A 12,038-nucleotide genomic window follows, 5' to 3' on the forward strand; every position below is an offset into this window, starting at 1 on the left:
AGGTGTATGCGTGGCTCCCACTAATGTGTGAAACTGCTCTCAGATTACATATAAAATAAGCTTGGAGTATCAGCCTCATAAGCAGCTTGCCTGGTAGGAACAAGATATAACACATTTCACTTGCTCTCAGCCTGAAAATAAGAGGTGGCATGAACAGAGGTTTGCATTACTGAACCTAAAATTGCATCCTATGCTAGATAAATAGGAAGAACGGATGGACACTCCCATTGTGCATGAAATCCCCTAAATCCTGAGGTGCTGAGCTGTACCACTCATTTGTTCCAAAGCCACTGCACCACTCATGTGAATCAAATGGGATAAAACACTGCTACTGTGCTACTAGAGGTGTTGAGATTCTTAGGATCTCCTACAAGTGGGCTATTTGTGTCTTTATTTTCTGCATTCAGCATGGAAAGGGTAATCATGTTAAAATAAAGCAATCATTGTTCAACGTAAGTTTACTCAGTTGTGAGATCCTTCAAGACAGCTTGCAGAATATTGAAACCAGAGTGGCATGAATAAAGGCTATCACTGTTTCAGGATATACCCAGACTTTGACAGCAATTTTATTATTGGCTTGGTTTGCAAAAGTGTCTCCCCCGCTTCTGCAGCACTGGCAGAAAAATATTTCCTTTTGTATTCAGAAGAACAAATTCCTTCTGCCAAGAGGGTGAATTTATACTCAAGGAAACTGAGAACGTATTTAAAAAGGAAACAAAGAATAAGAGGTAGAGGTACGATATATGGAAGGGAGACAGGCTTCCAAATATTTGAAAATATTAGGTGGCAGAAAGTATTAGGTTCTCATTAGAAGGGGCATTAGGAAACAGAGACAGATTGAAGCAAGGTGCCGAGACAAGAAAACCACCCGTTCCAAGACAACTAAAATGAAGGAAAATTGGTCACTGTATAGTTTAGTTTGGTTTTTTAACTTGTGATCCCATACTCTGCCAATCAGTGAAATTACACTGTGGCTGTTTCTACACCTGCCTTTTCCCCCAGGATCATCCCTGTGCATCCAAATGACACACAAGGGATCCCAGGAGCAGGCAGGGACGATCGCTCCATTTTCCTGGGATAATCCTTAGGTAAGAAAGCGCCTGTGAGGAAACATGATGTCTTCTTCAAGACTTGGTAGCACAAGTTCATGAGAGAAAGAGAGAGAGAGAGAGAGAGAGAGAGAGAGAGAGAGAGAGGGAGGGAGGTATATCTGTGCATGAGCATCATTGACTGAGATGAGTGATCCGATGCCCTTTGATGTTTGGATTAAATATGGAGTGTGTAGAAGACATTTCTAGAAATTATTTACAGATGTGCTCTAACATTTTGTGAACGTATTTGACAATTTTTTTTAACGTGCACCAAACTGGGTGAAGATTTTTTAAAAGTCTACAGGTACAAATCTAGGTAATATAGGAGTTTTTTTTTAAAAAAAATCTGCTTAAAATCCCATCCAACCAACACAGGGAAAAGTAAAAAATGTGAGTGTTTGCTGGAGAGGGGTTTTTCTTCTCCAGGGGTTCAGATGACAGCTTTCAGCAAATTCCATGTCCATAAATCACATGTGCCAAAAGTTATGCCTGTACCGAATCTCCCCTTCAAAACCCACCTGCCTTTTAGATGGTAATAAGAGGTATGGTTGCCCGTACAGCTGGATACCAGCATGCAACCCTCCAATACAGAAGAGTTAGGGTGTAGCCAAATGCAAGTTAAAATCCTCAGCCCATCTCATGGGCCAATCATTCCTGTAACTGCTCTTTACTTTTGAGACCTAGCAGGCTATAATTTAAAGCAGGGGAACATGTGGCCTTCCAGATGTTGTTGGACCGCAGCTCTCATCAGCTCTAGCCAATCGTGAGGGATTTAATGGAAATTTTCATGCACAATGTCAAAGCTGTATCTTCTTTTAAGAAGATGGAGGGACCACATTTCTGAGCTTGTCCTTCCTTGCCCAAATAGGTTCTTCTCTAATCCTTTGCATATCTGCACTCCAAATGTGCAACAAGCATCACAAGAATTACTCATCACTCCAAAGAGGTTAGTACTCAGGGTACTCATCCAGACAAGGAACAGCCTGTCATCATTCAGCCCAACTGCTGACCAATTCCCCTTCCTAGTCCATATGTGAGAAGCACTGGTGGCAGATGGCAGGACCAGGGGTACACCATGGGCTGCACTGCTAATGTGAACCACACCGGATTTGGCCAACTCACAGCCCCCATGCTGGTCTAGTCTTACTGCCACATCCCCGAGATCCCTTATGGGAATCCTCTCTGTGGGGGAGCAGGAAACCCAATCCCACTTACCCTCACCAATGGATCCTTCCCAATACCAATCATGCCTACGTGAGTTATGACAAATGTTATAAAATGAAGCATTCACAAAGAATTTCCTGAGCTGGTTGGAGGAAGAGTAGGATTCAAATGTAATAAAATGAAAATTGAAAAGGCAGTTGTTTTTTTAAAGGCATCCTTTTTCAGTATAATAAGGAATTAACAGCCCTGATGTACAAATCGTGTGTGTGTGTGTGTGTGTGTGTGTGTGTTTGTAGGCATTAAGGTCAACAAAACAATATTTGTCTCCTCCAACACCTCATTATTTTCATTCCACCAGAGACAGGAAGCAATGGGAAGAGGGGGAAAAGCAGTTTGGGCATGTAAAGCTACAGTGTTTTTTCTCCGTTAGGGAGGACCTAGGTTTGCTACCTGACCCTTATGGTGCTTCCAGAATGGCATTATGACCATGTTACAGTTCATTTCAGTTTTCTCTGTCACTGTTTTTGAGAATGAAAATTTATATGATCCTTACATCCAGAACTAGGAAGGGCATTGTTCTGAACACCATTTCTGTTTAACGAAAAGCAGTTTTGTTAGTGGATGATTTTGCTAAGAGAAGTGGCAGGGGTTCCTTCACCGTCTGCTTTCTGGCCATTTTTCTGTTCCAAATCATGCTCTGAAGCTCCTTTTCCCTCATAAAAACACATCAGCAGCCATGGGAAGAGGGAAACAGAACTTGAAGGGGGATTTGGAGCAGGGAAATCATTAAGTGCCATCTCCTTACACCACATCTCTGCTCAAAATTGTCCCAAGTTTCACTAACAGTAGGCCTGCCCTTGTGTATGGAGGGGCAGGCCTACCATTAGGCAAAGTGATGTAATTGCCTCAGGCAGGAGACACTGGAAGGTAATGGCGACAGTCTCCTGGGTGTCTCTTCCGAAACTCCCTGCCTCCCTGTTCCCCTCTGTTAGAGGGCAGAGCTGTGTTTGACACACAACCTGTTCTGGGGTTCCTAAACTAGCCTGATGCCTCAGGTGTGATAGAGGATGCTAGCCCATCACCAGTGTTGAAGTAAGTTTCAACTACCAGTCCAGTCAGCTTCCATATGTCGAATGGGAGGGGGCACCATCTTGTCCTTTACCTCAGGCAGCAAATGGTCTTGGACTAGCTCAGGTAAGTTGTAGTTTGCCCCTCATGTAGGGTGACCATATGAAAAGGAGGACAGGGCTCCTGTATCTTTAACAGTTGAATAGAAAAGGGAATTTTAGCAGGTGTCATTTGTATGCATATCACACCTGGTGAAATTTCCTCTTCGTCACAGCAGTTAAAGCTGCAGGAGCTATACTGTGACCAGATTTAAAAGAGGGCAGGGCACCTGCAGCTTTAACTGTTGTGATGAAGAGGATATTTCACCAGGTTCTCCATATATACAAATTACACCTGCTGAAATTCCCTTTTCTATGCAACTGTTAAAGATACAGGAGCCCTGTCCTCTTTTTCATATGGTCACCCTACCCTCATGGTTCTGGGGCAAGGAAGCTCAGAAGGGGACAGACATACACACACACATATATATATATATATATATATATATATATATATGAATGAGACCAACTGTCAGGATTTCCCCAGATTTGTCCTGGTTTTTGTTCTTTCCATGGTGTCAGGGGGGATTTTCTATAATTTTCAATAATGTCCTGGAATGACACACCTTTCCCTTTAAGGCTGCCATTGGCATGGCAGGAGGGAATGACATGCTTTCTTGAGGCACATCATTCCCCCACCCCAAGCTCCAATTGAGGTCTTAAAGGGGAAAGTGGGTCATTTGTGGACATTATAGAAAAGGCCCCAATTGGAGTGGATGGTGGTGGTGCAGAATGAAATCCTTTCCCCTCCTCCACTCCAATCGGGTTCTTTAAGGTGGCTGGGGAATAACGTACTTTCTGCAGGACTTAGAAATCCTTCCCCACGCACACACTAGGTGTCCTCTTTTTTGGTTTCCCAAATATGGTCACCCTAATTATATTAATTAAAAGAAAAGATATCAGGATTGGAGTTCTCATACGTTTTCATATGCGAGGTTTAAACTGGCTTTTCCTTAAATTGGTTTATGATGTGAATATAAAATCTGCATTGACAAAATGTACATTTTTTTTTCTGCACAAACAATATTACAGCATAAACGACAAGAGGAAGAGAGATGCAAATACTCTTTTGAGCCTCTCTTGGGGAAAAAATGCATTCAGTAGTCACCCACCATTTTAGAGGCAGGGTAATATTTTCTGCTTGTGGCATTTTTATTCATTCATCAGCAATCTCAGGGCAGGATAAAGTTCCTTCTGAAAGAAACCAGTCTAAACACCCAGGTCTGAAGATGTGTGGAAAATGTGTGTATTTATAAACAGTGACATATTTTCTAGAAAAATCAGCCTTCTCTAGGAATCAGAGAAGGATATTACTCTACCTACAGTCATGTGAAAAAGAAAGTACACCCACTTGGAATTGTATGATTTTACATATCAGGACATAATAACAATCATCTATTCCTTAGCAGGTCTAAAAATTAGGTAAATACAACCTCAGATGAACAACAACACATGACATATTACACCATGTCATGATTTATTTAACAGAAATAAAGCCAAAATGGAGAAGCCATGTGTGAAAAAGTAAGTACACTTTATGATTCAATAGCTTGTAGAACCACCTTTAGCAGCAATAATTTGAAGTAATCGTTTTCTATATGACTTTATCAGTCTCTCACATCATTGTGGATGAATTTTGGCCTACTCTTCTTTACAACGTTGCTTCAGTTCATTGAGGTTTGAGGGCATTTGTTTATGCACAGTTCTCTTAAGGTCCCGCCACAGCATTTCAATCGGGTTGAGGTCTGGACTTTGACTGGCAGCTGACAAGAGGCAGCTGGACAACCATCTGTCAGGGATGCTTTAGGGTGGATTCCTGCATTGAGCAGGGGGTTGGACTCGATGGCCTTGTAGGCCCCTTCCAACTCTGCTATTCTATGATTCTATGATTCTATGACTGGGCCATTGCAACACCTTGATTCTTTTCTTTTTCAGCCATTCTCTTGTAGATTTGCTGGTGTGCTTGAGATCATTGTCCTGTTTCATGACCCAATTTCGGCCAAGCTTTAGCTGTCGGACAGATGGCCTCACATATGACTCTATAATTCTTTGGTATACAGAGGAGTTCATGGTCGACTCAATGACTGCAAGGTTCCCAGGTCCTGTGGCTGCAAAACAAGCTCAAATCATCATCCCTCCACCACCGTGCTTGACAGTTGGTATGAGGTGTTTGTGCTGATATGCTGTGTTTGGTTTTCGCCAAACATGGCGCTGCGCATTATGGCCAAACATCTCCACTTTGGTCTCGTCTGTCCAAAGGACATCGTTCCAGAAGTCTTGTGGTTTGTTCAGATGCAACTTTTCAAACCTAAGCCGTGCTGCCACGTTCTTTTTAGAGAGAAGAGGCTTTCTCCTGGCAACCCTTCCAAACAAACCATACTTGTTCAGTCTTTTTCTAATTGTACTGTCATGAATGTTAACATTTAACATGCTCACTGAGGCCTGTAGAGTCTGAGATGTAACTCGGTTTTTTTGCAATTTCTCTGAGCATTGCACAGTCTGACCTTGGGGTGATTTTGCTGGGGCGTCCTCTCCTGGGAAGATTGGCAACTGTCTTGAATGTTTTCCACTTTTGAATCATCTTCCTCACTGTAGAATGATGGACTTTAAATTGTTTGGAAATGGCCTTATAACCCTTCCCAGATTGATGGGCAGCAGCAATTGCTTCTCTAAGATCATTCCTGATGTCTTTCCTCCTTGGCATTGTGTTAACACACCCCTGAATGCTCCAGACCAGGAAACTGAAAAAAACTTTGGCTTTTATAGAGGTGGTCATACTTGCTGATGATCAATTAATCACAGGCATTTGATTAGCAGCACCTGTCTGCTACTTAGCATCTTAATTCCTATGGAAGCAGTAAGGGTGTACTTACTTTTTCACATGTGGCTTCTCCATTTTGGCTTTATTTTTGTTAAATAAATCATGACGTGGTGTAATATGTCATGTGTTGTTGTTCATCTGAGGTTGTATTTACCTAATTTTTAGACCTGCTAAGGAACAGATGATTGTTATTATGTCCTAATATGTAAAATCATACAATTCCAAGAGGGTGTACTTTCTTTTTCACATGACTACATGTAACTTCTGAACATATTTTAAGAGATGAGTGAGCCAAGGTTATCCCCATTTTTTTTTTTTACAAAAAGGAACACTGGGAAAGCCTACATTCCAAAGCATTTCCTTCTCCAACTAGGAATGGAGGAGAAAGTCATCCAGTTCATATTTTAATGCGAACTTACCGAATTTTACACCTTCAAACCACCAAAACTTAGTTATCCATTATTCACACTTTTCTGAATTTTGCAATGGAGATCTCCAATCAAAAACTGCATACAAAATTTGTATATTAAGGAAAAGTACACAAAAAATTCATGTATTAGTGAAAAATGCGTAAGATTAGAGAAATTGCTTGCAAAACATCTGTATATTAGGCAAACTTGTCTACAAAATGCATGCATGAGGAAAAATGAACCCCCAAATATGTACAAATTTTCATGCAAACATTTTTCTCAGTGTTCAGGATGAACCAAGTTGAAGTTTGGGGAAATTAGTAACTGAGAACTATTGAAATTGACTGCTTTGCCTATTGCTCCCTCCAATCCTTTGTCCCTAAGCTTCCATTAATGTAAAATGTTCTATGTAGATTGGCTAGCTGTTATAGTGTGTGATGATGCTTCCCCGCCCCCCCACCGTATAGGTGAATTTCTCTTGAAAAAAGGAGAAAGCCCAACATTGTATCTAGCAGGCACAAGCAACAAAACCCTAACATAAGAACAGGAACTGATATTCTCTGACACAAATCAGTCTTATAATGGTGGAGGTCAGGTGTTTACTACAGTGGTGTTGACCTTGTCAGAGTTCTGAGATTTATCAGCCCTGTCCTGGAACCATCAAGTTCCTGTAGCAGAGCCTTTCTCCCTGTTCTCAGAAGAACCATAAAGTTTTGAGAAAGAGTTGTGTACAGAAGAGAAACTTTTTTTCTTTTTGGCTATTCCTGGAACTTTGTGAGTTTTTTCCCCAGTGTGTGTCTGTTCTCAACCATTCAGCTATTTGCACAAGAATAAACGTTTAGCTTTGAAACTATGTTAAGAACAAAGCTGCAGAAATTGACTGGAATTTCCTTCATTTTCATCCATCTGGCTTTCATTGCCTGCTCCTCTTTCTTCCTCCTCCTACACACACACACGCACCAAATCTTTTTAACACATGGTGATCAAGCTGTAGGACAGATATAATAAAATTATAGTTCATAATATCTACCAGGGCAATCTTCTATGCTCATAGTAGTGGTCTCCAGCTTACCAAAGTCCACTCACATCACTACAACTATCAACAATGGAGATTATGCTAGATAGACAGTAACTGTCCCCTGTAAGTTAGATGATTGCTAAAAGCTGCTTATATTAAACTAACTTTCCTTATTATAGAACCTAACAGATCCACCAAATATATTAGTAATCCAATGGCCAGTTGCCCTGGTTTATGAAACCATTCCCTTAGAATGTTTTAAAATTCAAGCAATGACAAGTAGAATAATATGTTACTTATCTCTAAAAAAAAGTATCTCTGGTGAAGTGTGAAATTGTTAAAGCTTCACCGGTAGCTTATGGTTTAGATGTTTTAGAAAGAGAATATTCTTGCCTTGGGGGGAGAAGATTGAACTAGATCAATAGTTTTCAAACTTTCTCCCTGCAGGAAATCCTTTCCACATTGATTCATCTGCCAAGGGACCCCTGAACATATACCTGTACATTACAAAGGATTCCAGGTGTATTCTAGGGAACACACCCAAGTTATGTACACTGCTCAGTAGGCTTTAGGGATGGAGTATGACCTAAAATACACCAGTACTTGCCTGAAGGACCTTACCAGGAAAATATAGCAGTGGACAATTTGGTCTTTCAGGAAAGTTTAAAGGAATCTTATGCCATAGCTAGGCAGAGTGAAATCCTGGGGCGACCCCCAGGATCATCCCTGTGTGTCTACATGACGCAAAGGGGATCCCAGGATAAGGGAGGGATGATCCCTCCCTTGCCCCAGGATCCCGCCCTACCCTTTGAGTCTGGTTTTTCCACAGTCCCTGGCTGAGCCTGAGACCGCAGAATGTGTGGCCGGGCTTCACAGTTTGTCCCGGTTCCTCACGGTTATTTGCGAGGAGCTGGGACCTGCGCACAGGGTGCAGAGCTCCTGAGGAGCTCCTGAGGAGCACTGCACCCATCAGGGGTGGGGTGGGGTAGTGGGGAAAATAAGTTGTTTAAAAAAACTTACCTTCTGTGCACGAGCGTTCATGCACATCTTCCCCTTTAAAAAAACCCACACAAAATGGCGGGTGTGACACCTCTCCCTCTGAGGTCATCGCGTGCCGCGAGAACAGAGGGGGATCTCGCGATAAAAACATTGCAAGATCTTCACCCCTCCGTTGTGCAATATTTTTGTGAACCGCCGAGAGCTTCGGCTATTGGGCGGTATAAAATTGTAATAAATAAATAATTAAATAAATAATAAACAGGTAGGTCTAGCTAAGGCCTCAGTGTTCTTTGAAATGTAGTTTGCAATCCACTGGACATGAGTATTATTATTATTATTATTATTTATTTATATAGCACCATCAATGTACATGGTGCTGTACAGAGTAAAACAGTAAATAGCAAGACCCTGCCGCATAGGCTTACTGCTATACTTTTAGTACTGTAAAATTATGACTCTATGATTGATACCTAATGCAGCATTTCCCTATGTGTTCTTAAGGTTAGGCAGAGGTATGGCTCAAAGATATTCAACTTTTATAACATGACAAAAGTCAGACACAAGCCTCACTTGCAAGCCTCACTTGCATATCCAGCAAATCCCTGGAACCTGTTTTACCAAATGCATGTGTGAGCTGCTCATGTGTGGACCACTTCACACATTACATTGAACAAGTTTCCATTTTTCTTCTTTAGGTTTCTGCAACAAAAATGTGGAAATACACATGTGTCAGAACAAGTGTCTGGGAGCCTTGGAAAATTGTGGATCCTAGGCGCATGTTTTCAGATGAGCATCTCCCCTCCACATGTTATGGTAGTCACCAGGAAGACATACCAGTTAATTTACCATGAAATAGATATGACATTTAAAAGCAAATTATGGGATTGATCGAACTCAGCGTTGCTGTACTTTTATACTGTTCTTTTTATCGGGATCTTAGGAATGATCTTATTCTACCTATTTTATATAAATACCCGGGTAGAACTGCAAAATTTTATATTTCCTTATTACTCTCTGATAAGATTCCCTATATTACCAATAAAGTAGCTAAATTTTGTGCAATTGCAATAACATGCCGTACCTTTTTAGCCCCTGAGTGTACTCTGTGATTTTAGATGGATTTGTTGATATAATTGTTTTGAACTCTGACTCTCTAGATGTTGGTAGTTTTAATGTGTTAACATATTTTGTATAGAGTGTTTGTTAAATGTACTGTTGGTATTGGTCAATGACTGTAGTAAAATATATTCATTCATTCATTCATTCATTCATTCATTCATTTAACTCAGCGTTGCTCTATATTTAATCTCTAGTGACCAGTGCTGTCATTATGCATTTATAGGGCTGGCCCAAGACACTGAGCTGCCTGAGAAAGAGCAGGAAATGGAATCTTCCCGTACAAAATCAAGTGGAACACCCCCTTCCATGAAAAGTCAAAGTGTATAGTGCTCTAAAGCCAGTCAAGTTATTTCAGTACCTGAAGTAGAAGCACATTTCTCCTTTCCTGGCAGTAAAAAATGCAATAGATATAATACATTCAATAACTAAGAATTTGCTGCCCTTTCATGACACTCCACATTGGCTGCCCGAGGTGGCCACTTCATTCTGCCCAATGGATTGATCCAGATATAAGGGAGATCTGAAACATGCCATGCTACTATTTCCTTTGAATCACGTGCTCCAGTATCAGAGGCACTAAACCTATGTACACCAGTGGCTGGGGAACATGGGCAGGACGGTGCTGTTGCAACCGTGTCCTTCTTGTGAGCTTCCCTGTCAAGAGCTGGTTGGGCACTGCGTCATCAGAAGGCTGGACTAGATGGACCCTTGGTGGGATCCAGCATGGCTGTTCGTATGTATACTTCTACATTCAAAATTGTTACAGGAGAAATCTGCTGGTGAATCACTCAGTGTACACTTACATTGACTCTTGTTAAATACATATATTTTAAAATGACAGAGATTTAACTTTATAAGCATTCTATATTAAGTAGATCTCTGAACTGCCAGAATGGAAAGACCTCAATCTTAAAAGAACCCAAATAAAAAAATGATCAAGTAAGTTAAAATTCACAAAAGACAAAGTTAACCACTCTCAACAGTCAGAAAAAGCAATCCTCTGGCCCTTATACAGTGGCTGGGGCCATACCACTGCTTGGTTTAATGGCTCCGAGGTCAGAAGGAGGGCTCCAACCTTGTAGTCAGGAAACTGTGCTCCGCCCTCCATAGCTGGTGTAGAGAGAACTGTGCCACCTACCTCCCTGCAGTCAGAAACCCAAGCAAGGAGATGGGGAAAAGGAGTCAGGGAAGGGATCAGAGAAGCTGCCTTACGCAGTTCCCTATGCTTGCCCCAGCCTCCGTCCCTCCCACTCTGAAGTGCTGCAGCTAAGACTGATGAATTTCCTGGAGCACAGAGCTCAGGCTGCCGACTATCAACATAGGATTGCGCCCTAAAGCCATAAAAGCTCAAACAAAACATTACATTTATTTTTTTAAAACTGGATGTGATATACAGTAGTGGCAAAAGGAGGGGGGAATGTTTCCTCAGTTGGGAAGAAATTGATCATTTTCTGTTAAGCTAATTCCTCCCATTGCATGATCATCTTTCTCCCCACTTACCCCAACCGTTCACTGCACTTTTGATCATATTAACAAGACAATTACTTTTTTTTTAGGGAGAAGTGTCTTACATTTCCAGCTCATGTTTGATTACTGACATATTATTGCAAACTGTGCAGGGAATGTAACTGATCGTTTTCAACTCTTCTCCTTATGGAGCTTCCCCAGATGGAACAAACATGTGAGAACAATCCTAGGCATTTGAAGTATTTTTGATATTTTCAGTTTAGAATAGGCCACTGTAGTATTACACTGGGATCAGGGGTATGTGTATTTTACCACTCCAGGAACTTCAAAGAACACTCAGTAATGTTCAGAAAAAAGCTGCCAATATTTGAGATTATTTTGTGTTATATTCTTACACTCTTTGCTTATTATCGCTATTAACACAGAGATACACTCTCTCACTGTGGGTAGTTTAGTCACCTGCGTAATCCTGCCAAGGATTTTGCCATACATCAGTAACAATGTGTGGTAAAATGTGTGGAAGAATGTGAGGTAAAATTCTTGCCTACAAGGTCTCGTAATTTGTATTTATTTCAGTATTTCTCTATTATTATTTTTTAACTTGGGCTCCCATTCTAAAATTAGTTTACCTTCCAGGACAACCCCCTGTCAAGATGTATCATGTCCTTGGCACATGACTGTACTTCCTGCTCAGCTGAATCCACGCTGTGGCCTGGTTCAGACAACACGCTAAACCATGCTGCTTAACCACAAAATGGTTAAGGGAATACATTGACCTTAATG

The 12,038-nt window shown here is 41.2% G+C and overlaps 1 protein-coding gene across 1 annotated transcript in view; it reads right to left on the reverse strand.

Annotated features, from left to right (window-relative positions):
* Positions 1-12,038, reverse strand: part of ADAMTSL1 (ADAMTS like 1) — a 136,979-nt gene that overhangs the window by 75,592 nt on the left and 49,349 nt on the right. The gene's annotated exons all lie outside the window — the stretch shown is intronic.

This window comes from Elgaria multicarinata, chromosome 6 (assembly GCF_023053635.1).
Source record: "Elgaria multicarinata webbii isolate HBS135686 ecotype San Diego chromosome 6, rElgMul1.1.pri, whole genome shotgun sequence".
NCBI lineage: Eukaryota > Metazoa > Chordata > Lepidosauria > Squamata > Anguidae > Elgaria > Elgaria multicarinata.